The sequence below is a fragment of the Artibeus jamaicensis genome, unplaced genomic scaffold (genome assembly GCF_021234435.1).
Source record: "Artibeus jamaicensis isolate MK-2021 breed Jamaican fruit bat unplaced genomic scaffold, CSHL_Jam_final contig_354, whole genome shotgun sequence".
Taxonomy (NCBI): domain Eukaryota; kingdom Metazoa; phylum Chordata; class Mammalia; order Chiroptera; family Phyllostomidae; genus Artibeus; species Artibeus jamaicensis.
In genome coordinates this window covers 2,935,781-2,954,802 of record NW_026521803.1, presented here as the reverse complement: position 1 = coordinate 2,954,802, position 19,022 = coordinate 2,935,781, and the positions used below count along the sequence as shown (strand labels likewise).

General features: G+C 39.9%; 1 protein-coding gene across 3 annotated transcripts in view; it reads right to left on the bottom strand.

The window, feature by feature from the left end:
• The window catches only part of DLGAP1 (DLG associated protein 1), an 856,099-nt gene extending 838,430 nt beyond the window's left edge, over nt 1–17,669 (bottom strand). For all 3 annotated transcript variants that reach the window (XM_053664366.1, XM_037150738.2, XM_053664367.1), the window contains exon 1: nt 17,394–17,669. The gene's annotated coding sequence lies outside the window, so the exon portion shown is untranslated. The remainder of the gene's footprint in view (nt 1–17,393) is intronic.
• Between the last annotated feature and the right edge of the window lie 1,353 nt (nt 17,670–19,022).

Sequence of the window (19,022 nt, the reverse complement as noted above, 5' to 3'; positions counted from 1 at the left end):
GGCAGAGTCCGGCCTTCCACCTCGTTTCTACCCTAGTGACAGCGCTGAGCTCCTTGCCCCTACTTAAGTAGTAGTTAGTTACATGTACACAGTCCTAAAATTACATTTGGCCCTTTGGAGGCAATTGCGAGGTTGATGTGGCCCCAGGTGAAAATGACTTTGACATCCCTAAGCCTTAGAGTGTCAACTTGCCTTTTTCTTAAAGCTTAGAGTTAACAAGTATATAGTGGCATTCTTGTATTTTATAGGCTAGTGGAATCATCTTGCTCTTGAGTTAAGGGTATAGCATGCTGATTTATCAATGTCTACTTAAAAAGATTGAAGTGTTTTTTTTCTTAATCTCTCCAGTTGCATTGCAAAGACTCCTAAGGAAATGAAGACATTCTTTCAGGGATATATCTTGAGAAAGACCTCACATCATCTTTCTCCTTTGCCGTTAAAGTCCTTATCTGAACCTTGCAAAAGGTGTGCCGGGTTTGCTAATTGTGTTCTCTAACTCGTGTACTTATGGCAGACTTCATCCATGTTTGTGTTTCTTTGTCTTTGAGGAATGTGCTTGTTTATCCTTTCAAATAGATTGCTCAATGGGAAGCGAAGAGCTCAAGTTTCTCTGGCAGCCAACGAATCCTTTCCTGGAAAGAAGGGACCGACTTTCATTAGAAGGAGCAGATGGTCACACCCCCAGAAGCTTCCACAGAGATTCACCTCTGTCACACAAAACTTTCCTGACAAATAGGCGGGGGCAGGTAGGAAACAGGAGGTAAGTCAAACACAATGTATTTATGCTCTTGATTCTTGATGCTGCCAAAATACTAGCATCTTAAAAGAACCTACTGAAGCAGGTACTAGTAAAAATCAAGTTAAAACAAACAAGCAAGCCAACAAATCTATGGAGATCCCTTAATACAACAGACACTATAGAACAAAGTACCTTCATCTTCAAACTAGAGGTTTGTGATGTTAGTAGAAGTAATTCTGTTTCTATGAGGTATATGAAAACAGGAGGAAAAAATTAAAGAAAAATAAGGAAAGTATCACTCAAGAATTCCCAAATAACTACCTCCTGGCCAGCCGGGCTGTGAAGTGAAACAATTTAAAACTAGAGGAGGGTATATCTTGCAGGCAACTGGAGACACATTTCTGAGAGTAATTAGTTTTGCAATACTACAGTCTATTTGATTTCCATTTCAATCTACATTTGATTGGATGCCAACCAAATGCCAGGCAGGGGTTCGGTCCCCAGGCAGTAGAGAGTCTAATGATAACACACCTCTGTTCAATTACTAGCTCCATCCATGGTACTTCTGTGGTCTGAGAATATATTCTGTAAAGCATGATATCACTTTCTACACAGGGCTTAGTATGTAGAAAGAATTCAATTAGAGATATGACCACTTATTACTAAAATTATTATTACAGGGATACAAATTTACAAGAAACCTGCCATATATTACAGTTTATAAGCTAGTGGCAAATCAAAAAAGCACAGGTAGCTACAATGCAATGTGGCAGACACTATATCAGAGGAATATGTAAACCACTGTTGAAACAGAAAGGATAAAAGAATGACACCACGGTGGGAATAACCCACCCACACCACTCTCAGAGCATGTGAGATGCTGAAGCTAGAACATTTCAGGTGAAAGTCAAAATTTTTAAAGAATGAAAATAAAAATTTAAAAAGCATATTTCAGAGACTTGTAAATAAAGAGCAAGCTGACAGGGACCACAGGGGAGGGGGAGGGTGGATAATGGAGAAAGAAGAGGAAGGGGTGAGCAAAGAACATGATTAGAGGACTCTTACACACTGACAGTAGGGGGGCAGGATTGACTGTGGGGGGGGATGGACAGGATAGTGGAGAGCAATGGGAAGAAAGGTGGGACAACTATAACTGAACAACAATTTTTAAAAAGCTTTTTTCTTTCTATGCCAGAACAATACTTCAACAATCCCTCTCACCTGGTTCTATATTTTTTTCTGTTATTCTTTTCTAACATACTAAAAAATATTTTGTATCTATTGTTAGTTGTTTCCTGTCACTTGAATACGAACTTCACACGGGCATGCCTTTTGTCTTTTGTCATTGTTCAGGACTGCATTCAAAGCACTCAGAATAGTGGATTTAGGAGGACTATCCTGGCTTAAGAGGACTATCCAGAAAGTATCCAGCCATGTAACATGAAAAATAGAGACATTTATTGAAAAAGATACAAGAAACATTGTTCATAGATCAGTGATGCCTCAGTCCCCTTCAAAGTAGGCACATTGGGACCTCACACAGTTCTCCCAGTCAGCATTAGGTTGCCCCATCATATTTTCCTGAATCTCGTCAATGGTCTGAAATCTGTTCCCTTTCAAAGGTGATTTTAGTTGTGGGCAAAGCCATAAGTCACAGGGCAACAAATCTGGGCTGTAGTGGGGCTGAGTTGCCTGGGTGATTTGATGTTTCACCAAAACGCTCTTCATGAGACATGATCCATGAGCAGGCATGTTGTCCTAATGAAGCTGCCAATCACCAGTTGCCTGTAGCTGTGGCCTTCTGAATCATCCAAATAGCTTCCACAGAGGAATGTTCAAGCTTAACCCAAAATTTGATGCAGATTCGTTGCTCTACTCACTCAGTCATTTTGAATGTGACAGCTACATAATACACGTGCTCACCCAATAGTCTCTACTGCCCCCACTGACCAGTACAGTGAAGTCATCATTGTTCATGCATGTGCATTCCAGTCCACTCTCCTTGGCTGCCAGGTTACACTGATATTGCACAAACCATTCTCAGCATATTAACAATGGTTGGACTTTTTCCAAACAGATCTCATATACTATTTATTCAAAAAAAATGTTGTTGGTTGATGAATGTGTGCATAAATGAATGAATGAATTGGTAATTCTTATCACCTAATAGTGGGCATCTTCAGGGTATGAAATGAACAGAAAAAGTATCTTGCAAAATCAGTCCAAAGGAACACATCTCCATCACTTCTAACTTACTGACATCTGACTTATAAACAACATGCACACCTTGGTTCTCAGTGCAGGACACAACATAGACAATTGAGCAATACTCAACTTTTCTTCCTTCATTCAAATTAAAACGAAGAAAAGTAGTTTAGGTGAATAAAGATATTTAACAATTATTAGTCCTTGTAAGTAAGATCTTTGGCTCGCTCATCCCCTCACCTGTTCCTGGTCCTATAGCAAGGGAAACCAGACCTCCGGGATGGTACCCACTATAGCCTGAGTATCAGACAGGGGATTCCTAATTCTCTAGTGGAAGGGGTGAGGTATATTCCTGGTCATAATTTAGAATTTTGTTTACATATATATAGGGTAATGAATTTTAGATAGATATGGTTTTCACGAGTAGAGTACTATTTCATTTGTAGGAAATGGGTCAAAAAAGACCTTAGAAATTTAAATTTAGAAGCCAGTCTCCATGAAATAAGACAGTTTCCATGTGATAATTCTGTTTGATGTCCAAAAATGTTCAGTTTATAAGCACATCTTTGGAATACAACTTACATTTAAATTAGTACTGCCAATATTTAAATCACATTTAATGTGAGTTTATTCGCTCTCTTCAGAGGATCTCAACCCATTTTATGTGTACCAACATTTCTACCCAAAAGGAATTCCTGAAAGAATAAAGAAATAAGAAAAACTATTTTGCATTTGGTTCTCTTGGGTTTTAAACCTAAATCACAAGCTATGAAAATATTGGGTTAATATAACAGATACAAAACCTAAGAAACCTAAATAATTTAGATATATGCCCAGAAATCTTTCCCTTAATGAAAAACCAATGGAATTTTCCCATCTATCAATCAGTAAAGTTTTCATTCTGGTTTGTATTGATTTTCATCTGCTGAGCACTTTCTAAGAAAGAATCTGTGAACTAAGTGAAGACGCATGACTCGGATGCAGAAGATAAGTCCCACAGAGAGAGAAGGTGGATGCAATCAGAAGGCATCTGTGCTCCACTGGCCAGTGTACAACTAAGTCTGCACTCACCTTGACCTCCTCTCCTCCAGAGGAGATGCTCCTCTGTAAGGATGAAGCACAATTCTCTCTTTCTGCTAAGCCTCTGTACGTTTTCCACATCTTATCCTGCTTTAACAAATATGCATTCTGACCAGACTAAAGTAAATTTACATTTTGAATGTTGCTTTAGAGGCATTAATTGTTTCAGAAATAAATCTTGGGAAGCAATCATGACTTTGATTTCCTTTGTAGTCTTCTGACAGCATATGGTACCATGTCGGGACTAGGCTATAGGAACTGTGGGCCCCTTTGCCTATAAATGTGCCCCATGGAGCCTACAGGAAATTCTGAGCTGTGTCCGTCAAGAGCCCAAAGACCAGGGTGCTAAATAAATACTATGAATTTGGTGAACTGCTGTCACTGTTACCACATAATAAAGAAAAATAAAGTACGATCTAGAAATTTTCAATAGCAGAAAAAAATTCATGACTAGACAAGCAATTTTAAAAATTATTTCATTGGTTCTACTTTGATGTGAAAACATAGTTAGCAGATTAGTTCTTGCAGATAAAATATATTGTTAATAACAGCATTTATTAATTGCCTACCATGAGCCCATCTTTGAACAAGATACTTCATGTAGGTTGGCTAATTTAATCCTTTCCAAAACCCCGATGTTTAAGTTAATTATCCTCCATTTTTAGATTTAAAAAATGGGCTTAAAAATAATTAATTTGCCTAAAATCATCAAGCTAATTAGATGACTCAATAGTAGAACCAGAACTGGGGGCAGGGGCATATTCCTATCTGAAACATGCTGCTTCTGTCATGAATCTTATGCTCACCTTCCAGCAGATAATGCCCTAACCAACACCTTCAAGTCGATCATTTCATCAAACTCAGGTTTATTGTTTCCCAAGTTGTTAAAGGTACATGTCCAATATTGTCTCAAAAAATCGACATGACTAAAATAGAGCTCAATTTTTCTCACTACAAATTAGCTCTTTATCCCAAACTCATATGTTCCGGCAGAGTCCCAATTCCCAATGTCCTCACGCTCCAAATCTCCACTCATCCTATGCCATCTCCAATAACTAATTACTAATCATCAAGAAAGCAGCTGCTGCTCATTGAAAACCACTGTGCTGGCCACTGGGGTTTAGGCCTCAGAGAGATACAAAAGCACATTTGTCAATTTATCGCCTAAAGCAATCTAAAATCTAGGAGCACTCACATAAAATGTTAAAAATGTAAACCATAAAGTAAATGATCCAGAAAAGAGCAACTGGAACTCAGAGGACAGTTTATCCTGAGCTGGTCATAAAATGTTTCATGTGAGAGATAGGATTTGACTAGGCCTTGGAAGACAGAGGGCTTTGAAACAACTGTTTCAAAAGAAATCCTTGCTTATGATAGGATTTTCAAACTGTATAGAAGATAATGAAGGTCGGAAAAATTCCTGACTTCTCTTGTCCTAGCAATTCAAACAGACAAAAATTTAAATGCCTGAAGTGCAAAGAAAGGAAGAGGAAAGAAGGGCCATAATAGCACAGCACTGACAAGCAGGGGTGGGCATGGCAGAAAAAAGGTTTGATGTAAATAAGGGACTAATTACAAAGGGAATTGAGCAACCAAGGGAACCAGCTGTGCCTTCATGCATACATCTCAATCACACATCTGAAGGCCACATAAATAAAATCTAGGTATGTGCTCAGGTCTGGGGGACACAGGGAAGTTAAAGGGAATGTGATTGCTACCCTTGTAGTTTCAAGGACAAAGTTTGAGGAATCCACAATGACTTTGATAGTCCTTTAGAAAAGTAAATCTAGATGCAAGTTTAATCAGAAGAAGGAGACCCTGGGGGCAAGAAGTTCCATTAAGAGCCTTCTGTGTATTCCAGGCACAAAATGATTAAGTCTTGAAGCAGAGGTGTTGAAGCAGAATTCTTAGAGTACAACTCCTGCAAACTCTAACTTAATGTGAAAGAAATTATGGCCAAGAGAAGTTAGGGGTTTTGTTCAAATTTGCAATGTAATTAAAGGCTTTATAAAATAACCACTGATAGGAAAGTGTTAAAGAACTAAATGTAAAAATAAAACTTTAATAGTTTACAAGATGAGAAAGAATGATGCATTTATCACTTCAGAATTGGAAAAGATTTCTTCAACAAGATACCTTATTAATGTAATAAAGAGAAGAATAAAAATGCATTTTATAAGATATGTCAATTATGCCTTATAATAAATAAATAAGTAAATGTATCAATTTTCTATTTTAAGAATAATCTTTTCACCCAAAGATATCATAAAAACAAAAAGACAAGCAACTGGTTCAGAGAAGATCATTAAAATGCATATTACAGAAAAACTCTGGCATCCAGAATATATAAATAGCTCTGAGAAACCAGTGAGTGTTTTTTTAAAAAGTAAGAAAGTGGACAGCATATATAAGTAAGCATCCCACCAAAACCTGAGTATTAATCAAGATAGGAAAAACTGGTCAACATTACTAGCAGTCAGTGAACAACATATTAAAACTACAAGGAGATATCATTTCGCAGCCATAAAATTGGCAAAAATAAAATGTATCAACAATTGCTCGCAAGGATATGGAACAAAAGGAGCTTTCATTGATTACTGGTGGGAGTATAAAGAGGTACAACCCTTTCTGGTTATTTGGCATTATCTGCTAAATGGTATCTCCTTCACAATTCCACTGTGAAGGAGATACCCTAAGGAAAGAATCGTCTTTGTTAGCAAAATGAAGATATATATATAAATGTTCATAGCACCCTTGCTGGAAAATACCATGAATGTCCATCAACAAAAAACTAAGACATTAATAATGATAAATTATTCAGTAGAATACCATATAGCAGGTACAATGAGTAAGTAAACTATATGAATAAACAAAATACTAATCAATTAAAGTAATGTGAAAAGATTACAAAGAACATGCTAGTATTTATACAGAATTTAAAAATGGCAAAAATGCAGCGACCAGAAGGGAGAGGGAAGGGAACTTAAGGGGAAAAAGAGGGAGGGATTTTGAGGAACAAGTATGAAAGACACAGAGATGAGGACTGGGGGGGGGGGAATGAGAGGGAGGGGGCAGACAGGGGGGGGGGGTGGGATGGGAGAAATAGATGAAAAAAAATGTACTTGAAAAGTAACTAAATAAAATTTAATATTAAAAAAATAAAATAAAAATAAATTATACCCTTACATTTATAATTAAAAAATGGCAAAAATGAAACTGCAGCTATATTGCATAAGTTCATATACATACACAGCAAAGTATAGGAAATGCATGGAAATGATACACAAATATTCAGCATGTACAACATTGGTGCCACTGAAGGGAGATATGCTCGGAGGCAGAGGACACTGGGAATATGCACTTAATTCATACTTATTTTATAATCTGGGGGTGGCTACAAATGTGTTTATTATAATATTATTTAAATTTTGGGTGTTACTGGAATATTTCACAATAATTTGTAATTAAGATAAAAGAATTGAAAAATAGTATGTGACACAGATATAGGGCCAAATTTTTCAAAATATTTCATATCTTCTCTTCTCCCATTTCTCCTTACCCAGACCTGGTTCTCATCATTTATGCCCGCAGATGGTGCAACAGCCTCCTAATGCTTCTCTCTGTCCCAGTCTAGTAGTAGGCTGATCTACTTACAGCAATTCAAGAAACCACTTTTTCATGTTACTATCTATTCAAAGTTCTTCAATGCTTCTATCCACTCTGGATGTTCTTATATAGTCATTAAAACTCTCCATAGTATATCTTCATCCCTCTCAAACAAATTCATCCCCAGGATTAATTAAAACTCAGTAGAGGAGCTAGAGCAGAACACCATCTCTCTGAACCAGGAATAGGTCAAGTTGGTTTGCATCTCCATATCTTTGTAAACAACGTTTTGCCTTATCTGAAAAGCCAAACTTTCTTTCCTTTGACTCCTACGCACTCACACTAGTCCAACTTAACTTTCCTCTTCAGGAAGAATTCCATAATGACTCCATTCTTTGTTAAGCTCTGCCCCTACATAAAATCCTAAAAAAATTATGATTAGCCCCAGATATATGAGCACTTAGTTTTACTTTGTAATACATTCTTAAAAATTACCTCTTAAAATTATACCTTAATCTTATCCTCTGCATTAAATGTGAAGCTTCCCAAGGATTTGAATTATGTCTTGCACTTCTGTACTCTTTACACCAATGACTCACCAAAGAGATTATTATTGTTTTTCATTTGCTAATATTGGAAAGACTACATACATGCCAAATATCTAACATGTCATCTATATCCTTAGGATTCTTAAAGCTGATACCTATTTATTTATTTATTTTAAAAATATTTTATTGTTGTTTTATTACAGTTGTCCCAATTTCCCCCCTTTGCCCTCTTCCACCCAGTCCACTTCTGCTCCCACAGTCAGTTCCCACACTGTTGTCCACGTCTGTTGGTCACTCAAACACGTTCTTTAACTAGTCCCTTTTCCTTCTTTCCACAATTATCAGCCTCACCTCTCCCCTCTGGTCACGGTCAGTCTGTTGCATATTTCCATGTCCATGGTTCTATTTTGTTTGTTAGTTTATTTTGTCCATTAGATTCCTCTTATAGGTGAGATCATGTGGTATTTGTCTTTCACTGCTTGGTTTATTTCACTCAGCATAATACTCTCCAGTTCCACCCAAGCTGTTGCAAAAGGTAGGAACACCTTTCTTTCTGCTGTGTAGTATTCCATTGTGTAAATGTACTATAGTTTTTTGATCTACTCATCTACTGATGGGCATTTTGGCTGCTTCTAGCACTTGGCTATTGTAAGTAATGCTGCTATAAACATCGGGATGCACAGGTTCTTTTGAACTGGTGTTCTAGGATTCTTAGGGTACAATCCCAGCAGTGGAATCTCTGGGTCAAGAGGCAGTTCGATTTTTAGGTTTTTTTTTTTTTTTTAGGAAATTCCATACTGTTTTCCACAGTGGCTGCACCAGTCTGCATTCCCACCAACGGTGTACTAGGGTTCCCTTTTCTCCACATCCTCGCCAGAACTTGTTTTTTGATTTGTTAATGATGGCCATTCTGATCAGTGTGTAGTGGTATCTTTTTGTAGTTCTAATTTGCATTTCTCTGATGGCTAATGATGTTGAGCATCCTTTCATGTGCCTGTGGGCCCTCTGTACGTCCTGCTTGGAGAGTGTCTGTTGAGGTCCTTTGCTCATTTTCTAATTGGATTATTTATCTGGTGTTGAATTGTATGAGTTTTTATATATTTTGGAGATCAAAACCTTGTCCAAAATATCATTGGCAAAAATGTTTTCCCATACATTTGGATCCCTTTCATTTTGATGAGTGTTTCTTTAGCCATGCAGAAGCTTTTGACTTTGATAGAGTCCCATTGTTTATTTTCTACTTTATCTTCTTTGCCCTAGGAGATATATTGGTGAAAATATTGCTGCAAGGGATATCTGAAATTATACTGCTTATGTTTTTCTGAAGGACTTTTATGGTATCACAACTTATATTTAAGTCTTTTATCCATCTCAGGTTTATCCTGGTGTATAGTATAAGTTGGTTGCCTAGTTTCAGTTTTTTGTATGTATTTGTCCAGCTCTCCCAACAGCATTTATTGAAGAGGCTATTATTACTCCATTTTTTGCTCCAGCTCCCTTTGTCAAATATTAATGGACCATAGAGACATGGGTTAACTTCTGGGTTCAATATTCTGTTTCATTGATCTATTTGTTTGTTCTTGTGCCAATACCAGGCTGTTCTGATTATAGTAGCATTGTGACATAGTTTGATATTAGGTATTGTTATCCCTCCCACTTTGTTCTTCTTTCTCAAGATCACCAAGACTATTCAGGGTCATTTTTGGTTCCATACAAATTGTTGAAATAGTTGTTCTTAGATCTGTGAAATACACCACTGGTATTTTAATAGGGATTCAGTTGAATCTGTAGATTACTCTGGATAAGATAGACATTTTAATAATGTTACTTCTTCTAATCCATGAACATGGTATATGCTTCTATTTACTTTCTCTTCCTTAATTTTTTTCTTCAGTGTTTGGTAGTTCTCCAGGAACAGGTCTTTTACCTCCTTGGTTAAGTTTATGCCTATATACTTGATTTTTCTTGTTGCTATAATAAATGTGACTTTTTTTCCTAGTTTCTATATTTGATATTTCATTGTTGATGTACAAAAATACCTCTGATTTTTAAATACTGACTTTGTATACTACTATTTTTATGAATTCATTTATTAGGTAGAGTAGGTTTTTAGTGTAGCCTATAGGGTTTTCCGTGTCCACTCTCATGCCAAAAGCAGATAGACAAATATAGGTGAGATAGAGATAGAGAGGGATAGAGGTAGCAATGTAGTGATATAGATATATTTTAAATTGTCCATTGAGAAAGGCAGCTGAGAAATTATTACACATCATAGTTTGTAAAAATGCAGGCTCTGTTCATGTTGAGTCTTTCCTTTCCTTACAGATCATATAGAGCTGAAGAATGGATCTGTCATCAAAAGCAAACTGCTCAGTGGCAGCTTAGCATCTCCATGAAGTTAGCCAACTTCACCACATTATTCAAGTACCTCAAAAGCATAGAATATGATAGAATGTATTACATGCCTGGACAGAAATCTGTATTTAAAAAAAACCAGAAATACCCAGAAGGCTATGATTCCATACAATTTTAAATGGTAGGTTCTAATATCCCCTATGAATGAAAGCCACCCCACATAGCTTCCAATACCTATACAGAAATCAGCCTCAAACAAGCAAGTCAGTTGTAGCCATTTCCCTCTATCCCACTACATTTGTGTCTCATCCCTGTGATCTTTCTTTCTTCAATGAACAGGTGTACCTTTGAACGTGCAAAGCCTATTCTAGCCATTATCTCTGTTATCCCTTGAGCTTATGGTCTCATGGAGGTATACAGGCACACAAACAAAAATAAAATACAAAACCAAAATATAAATACATGACAGATTCAATGGAGACATGGGAAGGGAAAGAATGCTCAGTTGTATAGGGTGAAAGTTGGAAGTGGGGCAGTTAAGCTATTAATGTGTTTGAGTAAGGAGTAAGAAAGGAAGAGATGAGAGACTTTTTGTGCTTTATTATCCCTATTATTTCATCCCTGTGTCTAAAAGTTATTATCAGAATATGCTGAAGACCAAGGAATGTAGAGTTTGAGACTGCAAGGAGGGCCATGCAAAACCAGGTAACATTACATTTGGAGTTATGGTCTTTACAGAGTCAGCCCATTTTCTCATTTGTTCAATCATTCATTCACTCAACCAATGTTTGCTTAAGTGCCAGGTGCTGTGTTAAGCATTGGTGATATTGGTGAACATGCTATATTTTGTTCTTGCTTTCACAGAATGCACAGTTTAGTGGAGAAGGCAGTTAATTGGATGATCACAAAAGTCAACTCATTATTTACTTCAAAAGGATCACCAAAAAAGGTATAAAGCATTAAAACTGCATTCAGTTGGTGGGCTTTACTGACTGAATGACTTTTCAGCTGAGGCTTAGGAAAGTATAAATAATGTGAGAAACAGTATTCAAGGGAGGGCAGGGGAAAGACGTTCGTCTGCATAGAAGCTATAGATTCTAAGAAGTCTCATCTAAGTTGCCTAGGCCAGGGTTCACACAATAAACGTCTAAATGTGTTTTGGCTTCAAGGTTCCCCTGCTGCCTATTCCAACCTCTAGGTGGAAAAGTGCCTCCCTGTTTGAAAGAAAGAATGAAAATTGTTCCTTTGCTTTCTGGGTTCACATCTGGGAAAAGAACTTTGAAGGCAGTCACTGTGCCTTGTTTTTCTGCTTGAGTAGTAACATGAATCATATCAAAGAATAGTGTTTGCAAAGTCTGAGACAAGATCAAAATGCAATTTTCCTCTGAAACTACACCATGTGTTTCATAAAGAAATCTCAGTGATATCTAGCAGGGAAATTTCTAGTCCAGAAATACACTTCACACTGCATTTCCACTGAAATTGAAACCAAGAAAGAAAGGGTCCCCTGGGAAAGGGGATTTAGAAACCTCTAATCACGAGGTTAGAGTGAGGGTTAATGCCTGTCCTCCTATCATATACTCATAGCCATTCTCCAGTAGTAGAATTAAAAGGGAAGTTACTCTAGCAGATGTTTTCAAATTAACCAAAATTGTGTCAGCTGGAAACATGCCCAGAGAGAGAGAGAGAGAGAGAGAGAGACCTTCCCACAAGCCGCCTGAGGGAGCCATTTAAATGTCTCTGAGTCCTCCTGGTGCAGATTGGGATGCACAAGCTAGGGAGATAAGGAAGTCCCAGCACAAATCCTACTCTCATAAATGCTTATCCATGGCTTCAGCAAGACTGCCAATCTGCTGAATACTAAAAAAAAAAAAAAAAAAAAAAAAAAAACTGGCAGGGCTGGGTAGTTAACACACTGCCAAATCACACTCTTCATGCTTGCTTTTGTGTTGTTGCTTACAAATCTGATAAGGAAACATTGAGAGAAGACAAAGAATTTGTCAATGACAACAGATGAGCAAACTATGATAAGTGAATATGAAAATGAACAGTTTAGTTTCAGGCAATTACCAGGACTGTGAGTTTGCATTTTCACAGCAGTCCCAGAGCATTGCTATCTAATTCACAACAACCCCAAGTGGGGCAATCATAGCCTAGCTGTGTTGGTTCTCATCTACCGAAGAAAAGGCCCAAGATTCTGGGCCAAAGATCTATGGCTGTATATGCAGGGGGCTTCCTGTGAGTGATTTGGTCATCTGAAGTGGGATGTCACTTTTCACCCAGTAATCACCAATTCCTACGAGAAGGAGAAAACAATAAACACCAAGCAAGAGAAATCTTAAGCCAATAAAGACAGAGAATATCTCTAGTTTCTCCCTTATACACCACTTGACTGGCCCCTACCATTTGCTATGGTGAAGAATATAAAATTGATGGGTCAACATATCTCACAGGCAATACCAATCTCTATGCCATCAGAGTAAGGAAGAAAAGACCTCAAAAGGAAATCATTCATCATTTTAGCCTTCTTATAGCCACATCTCATTTTTCCTGCTCTCAACCCCACACTTTGCTCTGCAGGTTTGTGTGTTGCAGGGTTACAGAATAAAATAAAGATGATAGATAGATAGATAGATAGATAGATAGATAGATAGATAGATATAGTCTGTCCTGAAAAAGTCCAGCCATTATTAATATAATGAGAATGGTTTGCAGGACATTGATGTAACCTGGCAGCCAAAGAGAGTAGACTGGAATACACATGCACGAATAATGACAACTTCACTGTATTAGTCAGTGGGGGCCATAGATGCCATTCAGTGAGCATGTGTACTGTGTGGCCATAATATTCAAAATGACTGAGCAAGTACAGCAATGAATCTGCATCAAATTTTGCATTAAGCTTGAACATTTCTCCACAGGAACTATTGGGATGATTCAGAAGGCCACAGCTATGGGCAACTGGTGATTGGCAGCTTCATCAGGACAATATGCCCACTTATGCATCATGTCTCGTACAGAGTTTTTTTGTGAAACATCAAATCACCCAGGTAACATAGTCCCCCTACAGCTTAGATTTGGCACTCTGGGACTGAATTCTGGCTTTTCCCAAAACTAAAATCACCTTTGAAAGGGTAGAGATTTCAGGCTGTTGATGACATTCAGGAAAATACAATCGGGCAGCTGATGGCTGTTGGGAGAACTGTGTGAGGTCCCAAGGTATCCACTTTGAAGGTGACTGAGCATCATTGTTCTATGCACAATGTTTCTCATATCTTATATTTTCTGCAATAAATGTCTCTATTTTTTATATTACATGGCTGGATGTCTTCTGGTCAGACCTCATATATATAATATATATACAAATCCTATAATGCTATGATTTGGTATATATATGTATATGGATATAGACATACACGCTAAGTAGGTATGTGTTAGAAGAAAAAGAACTATTAAGAACTAGTTGCCTGGTATCTCATACAATGAGTTGTCAGTGAATGTGTTAATAAGTTAAGTGACAGAAGATTAGTTCTAAATCTTCTCTGTGGCAGAAAAGCGTTTCAACCTTCCTAGGGACAACATCTTTAGCAAGTATTGATGGACCACATATCCAGAGATAATCGCCTTCATTGGACAGTAACACACTGAAAATGCCCCATGATATTTATTTATTTGTTTGTTTAGGAGCCACTAAAATTATTCCCTTTTTTTTTTCCAAAAATGGAGAATTTAAAGCCTTTATATCTTCTGGAAATAAAAGAGGCAGCTCAATATGTGGGGTGTTTTTGAACCTCCGAGTGTTTTGGCAGCACAAAGGTTTTTAGAATGCTGGCCGAGGGCCTTCTTGTGATTGTATTTTAAAATAAAAATGCACAAAGAGAACAACATAGCACAGACATAAGGCATGAGACTTAAGTGTGGGAGGTAAGGACTGGAAAATAGTGTTTACGTTCTTCAAAAGTCCTCTCAGCCTTCCTGTTTTAATGGTGCTCCTTTAGCAGGAAAAAAAAAAAACAATTACCAACAGAAAGGGAAAGAAAATAAAAAACTTAGAAGTACATAATTTCCTTAAATTAAGCAAGGAGAGGCAAATGTGGTTTCTATATAAATGAAACTTTCATACAAGTCTTCTAACTGAATGCTTCCCCTGAGAAAACCGATCCTTCGGCTTGGAGTAAAGGTGCTCTGATAGAGGTGGAACCATTTGTGGGAATGACCAAGAAGGCACCATAATGTAAATTTGACTCTGTCATAGAAACGTCACTATAAAAATACATACTTAGCATTTTACTATTTTTTCCTGTATTTGAAATGCAAATTAAAATCAGAATGCTGAATTTCCTGTTTCCAGAGAAGTTACTAATTAAAGAACATAGTATATGTCTCAATCAAGTTGTAGCTGAACTATTACTATGCTACGCAATAGGCTGAATGAGTAGATAGTAAAACTTTAGTTCTCCTCTTCCCATTTTTAATTTTATATTCAAAAATAATCAATCTAGATGGTTATTTGTATTTCTGAGTGTAATTCCATAGGACACTTCAGCTTAGAAGGAATTAGAAAGTAGAACGGCACTTAGTTTTAGGCTATTTCTCTACATGGGCTCCATAGTATTTTGAGGAAAAGGTCTTGATTTCAATAATCACTGATACAGTTTATCAAGATATTCATCCTGGCAGAACAAAGTTATAATGAAGAAGAAATTAAAGATGTTAAACTATAAAAATATCCCATAAAGAAAACTCATATATGTATTATTACCCCTAGAGCACATTTTTCTTGTGTGATATAGAGATGTAAATTTTTAAATCCCATATTTGTGATTGCATTCAAGTTGTTTTTCTCATATATAATAAGTAATACTTTCTCCTCAATGAGGCAATTTTTAAAAAATAGGGGATTTTAGATCTGGAGCTAGGACTATTTCAAGGCAGTGGCTTCCTTACAATCAAGTTTAAACTGAACTCATAAATTCTAAGCAAATTAATTAGGAAGCTATTGACACCAGATTTTCATGAACTTTCCTATTTCATGACAGAATATGAATTTTCTAAATCAAGGGTACCTTTTATAACCTAAACATTAAATTTCATATATTTTGCATAAATATACTCAACATCTCCTTAGGGCTTTAAATTTCCTTCCTTTTTAAAAATTTAAGCAAAGAAAACTTTATCCTTTTGACATAAATCAGGATTCTTACAACATCTCCTGCCTTCCTGACATTTTTTCACGTTGGGATTAACACTACTGCTATATATGCAGAATTAGGCCAGTAGAAAATTGTTTGCTGCAACTGAAATTCTCCTATAAATAACAATCAAAAGGCAGTTAGCACCTTTCTGGTAAATATAATTTAGATGTTCCCATTCAGTCTGAAAATCACTTTCCTAGTTCTAAACATTCCTCACCCCAGGGTCTGACTACAACTCAGATTGTTCCAACAGCACTTTACAAAGTCTTTTTGTAAAGACCACGAAAGCTAATGATCTGTCTTTAACTGATAGTTTTATTATATGTCTTTCATTTTGCAATTCCATAACTTCACGTGCTATTGCCGGCTGAGACAGGGAGCATCGATCTCTCCCGCACTGGAGATGGGCTCACTATGTCAGGCGTGTACAGTCTCTCCTGAGTCCATAAAAGAAATAACGTCTCACCCACTGGCATTCCTGTCCCGACTGTCTCTCCACCTCAAGCCCCTGCCCCTCCGACAGCCTTCCTCGTCAGACAGAAAATTTCTCAGCGCTGTGGCCGAGAGAGGGGCGAACCTGAGAGCCGGGGGCGGGAGCTCGGGCACAGGCATTCAGTGTCTTCAGCACCCCAGCAGCGGGCCACCCCTTCCCACGCTCCCCGCCCCATGGGGGCCACGGCTGGTTTTGCCCTGCGTGCCAGACGAGCAAACCAGCCTGAGTCCTGAATGCGGGGTCTTCATCCCTGTGCGGCCCAGGGAGGTTCTCTTCCGCAGCTGCAGCCGACCCTCAAAGAAAGTGCAATCTGTTATCTCTCCCGGGCCCAAGCAGAAGTCTCCATTTGGTCTCGGCTCCAGCCCCACTCATTCAAGTCGCTGAATACTAAGTCTCATCGCTCGCCCGCCACACTGTTCGCCCAGAACTGGTTTGGGCTGCGGACAGGGGAGACTCTCCGGGGGTTCTCTCGGACCCCGGGGTGTGTGTGTGTGTGTGTGTGTGTGTGTGTGCGCGCGCGCGCGCGCGCGCGCGTCTTGCTGTATCTTGGTCTCACCCTGTGCCTCTGTCTCTCTTTGTGCCTCTGTTGCTCTGGCTTTCTCTCTTGCGCGCGCGCACATACACACACGGAGGAGGCTCTCTCCGCAACCAATGCCAAAATGTCACCTAAAAAGCAAGTGCAACAACTTGCTGTGGAAACGACCCAGGAGTCATTAAATCCCCTGCAGCGAGGAGCCCCCTCCTCCCCTTCAAGGTGCATTAGGGGTTGGGGACCTGGGGAGGTGTGAATTTGCTTCTTCGAGATCCCCAGGAGTGGTGTTCTCCCTTCCCCCTTCCACGACCCTGTCGCAATTAGAAATTCGTCCCTTCCCCGGCCCTGGGTGAAAGAGGCGAGGACCGCAAGCCTGGAGAGGGGCGCGCCGGCCCCAGAGTTCCTTGAGTCCTCAGGGGGCCGGTAATGCTCCCCAGGCAAAATATAAGTGGCCTCGTGCGAGGGCGGGCGGCCAGGAACCCAACCCATAGTCCCTCCGCTGGTAAGAGAGGCGGCAACCTCGCGTCGGGCAAGGGACACACTGTGCGCCGTGACCGCGACGGTGGTGGCGGCGTCCCGGGTTCCAGCGGCCGCCGCCAAGCGCGCACACCCCAGCCCCCGCGGCGCAGCCGGTCGTTACCTTGCCGCTGCCTGCAGTCCGGCGCTCGGACCTCCCCACGTCTGTCCGTCGGTCCCAGGAGGACGAAAGAGGTGTCCCAGTGGTTGGGACAAGCTCTCAGCGGGGTGAGGGGAAGGACTCAGTAGAAGAGACGAGGCGGCGGCGGCCGCTCTTGCCGCTGAGGCTGCCGATGCCCAGGGGTTGGATGTGTCGAAGAGGCCGTGTCCTCGGGATTGTGGCGGCCGGAGCGCAGCATTCACCACTGGCGCGGAGACGGAGCGCCGGGACGCAGCGGGTTGGGGCGGCGAAGCTGGGCCGGTCACCCGCCTCTGGGTGCCTGTTAATACGGCGGGAGGAGGAGTCCCGCGCTCCCTCCGCCCAACCACCGGAGCCCGCGGGCGGGCGGCGGCCGCGCTGGGAACCAGTCGTTTCCACCCGCCCCGGCTACTACAGCGCGGCCACTAGCCCTGGCCGCGACCCAGGCACGTGCGCCAGGCCCCCGGGAGGAGCCGGCGTCACCCGGAGCGTGCTCCCGGCCTGCGGGTTCTGTCCCCTCGGCCTTCGCGGTGGCCAGAGCACTCACACCGGAGTGAGCGGAAAGCTCCGTAAGCCTGGGATGGAGCCGAGGGGTGGCCCCCCATTAGTGGGCGTGCCCCATCCGTTCCCCCGAGCAGCTTCTCCGGGAAATTAAACCTTCCTCTTCCCTGTTGACAGCCGTGGTTCCTAACCTTGACTTTTTAAGAGAGGGAATCAGGAGCTCATAACACTTTTTATCACAGGAGAAAGTATTGGCGTGCAGAGGGTTTGCTGTCCTCTCCTCTTCATCCCCGGGGCCCCTAGTAGAATTTCTGAAGAAGTAATTGCCAGAGAAGAGACAGGGTAAGAGAATTCGAGACTCACAGGGACCGACGTTAAACCCAGTGCCATTACTTTCCGTTATTCCTCAGCGCGTCCGCTTCTCCATCTGTACAGCAGCAGCTCTTGGAAGGACGTGAGGCTTAGATTACACAGTGTATCTTCCACCGATTCCCCTTGGTATTATCCTAAAGGTAATCAGAAAAACAAATCCCCTTTTCTCCTGTTTTCTGACCTAAGTAAACTTTCCACTATCCACCCCAAGTGCATTTGGAAGCCAGGCTCATTCATACAGTCTGAAAATAGGAAGAATCCGTGTGGCTTCAAGGTACGAATAGAGATAAACGTATGACTGCGTAAATTGAGATGTGGGTCAAAGAGAAAAAAGTCAGTCAAGTATTCACTGACTTGCTTCTCTATCCACTTAAGTACTAGTGTTCCAGATAATAATAGTTAAAATTAATCGTGGTTAATAACCGTCTTCCTATTTTCATCTACTCAAAAAAGAATGGGCATCTTCATGGAGAATGTCCTTTGTGCTACAGCTCCCAGAAAGAACGTTATGCCAAAGAGTATATAATCTTCTTTATGTAATTGTACCCATAAATTTATAGCATAAGATTTAGCATCTGCTTTGTGTGATATCTAATTATAAATATTAATAGAATATTCTTTTTCAAGAAAACAGTTCTAAAAATGCAGGGAGGTGAAAAGAGTTTCCATAAAAATATGACTCATATAAATAATCGCTTTTCCGCAATTTTACTGAGTGATTTTCCATTAAAAAGGGGGGGA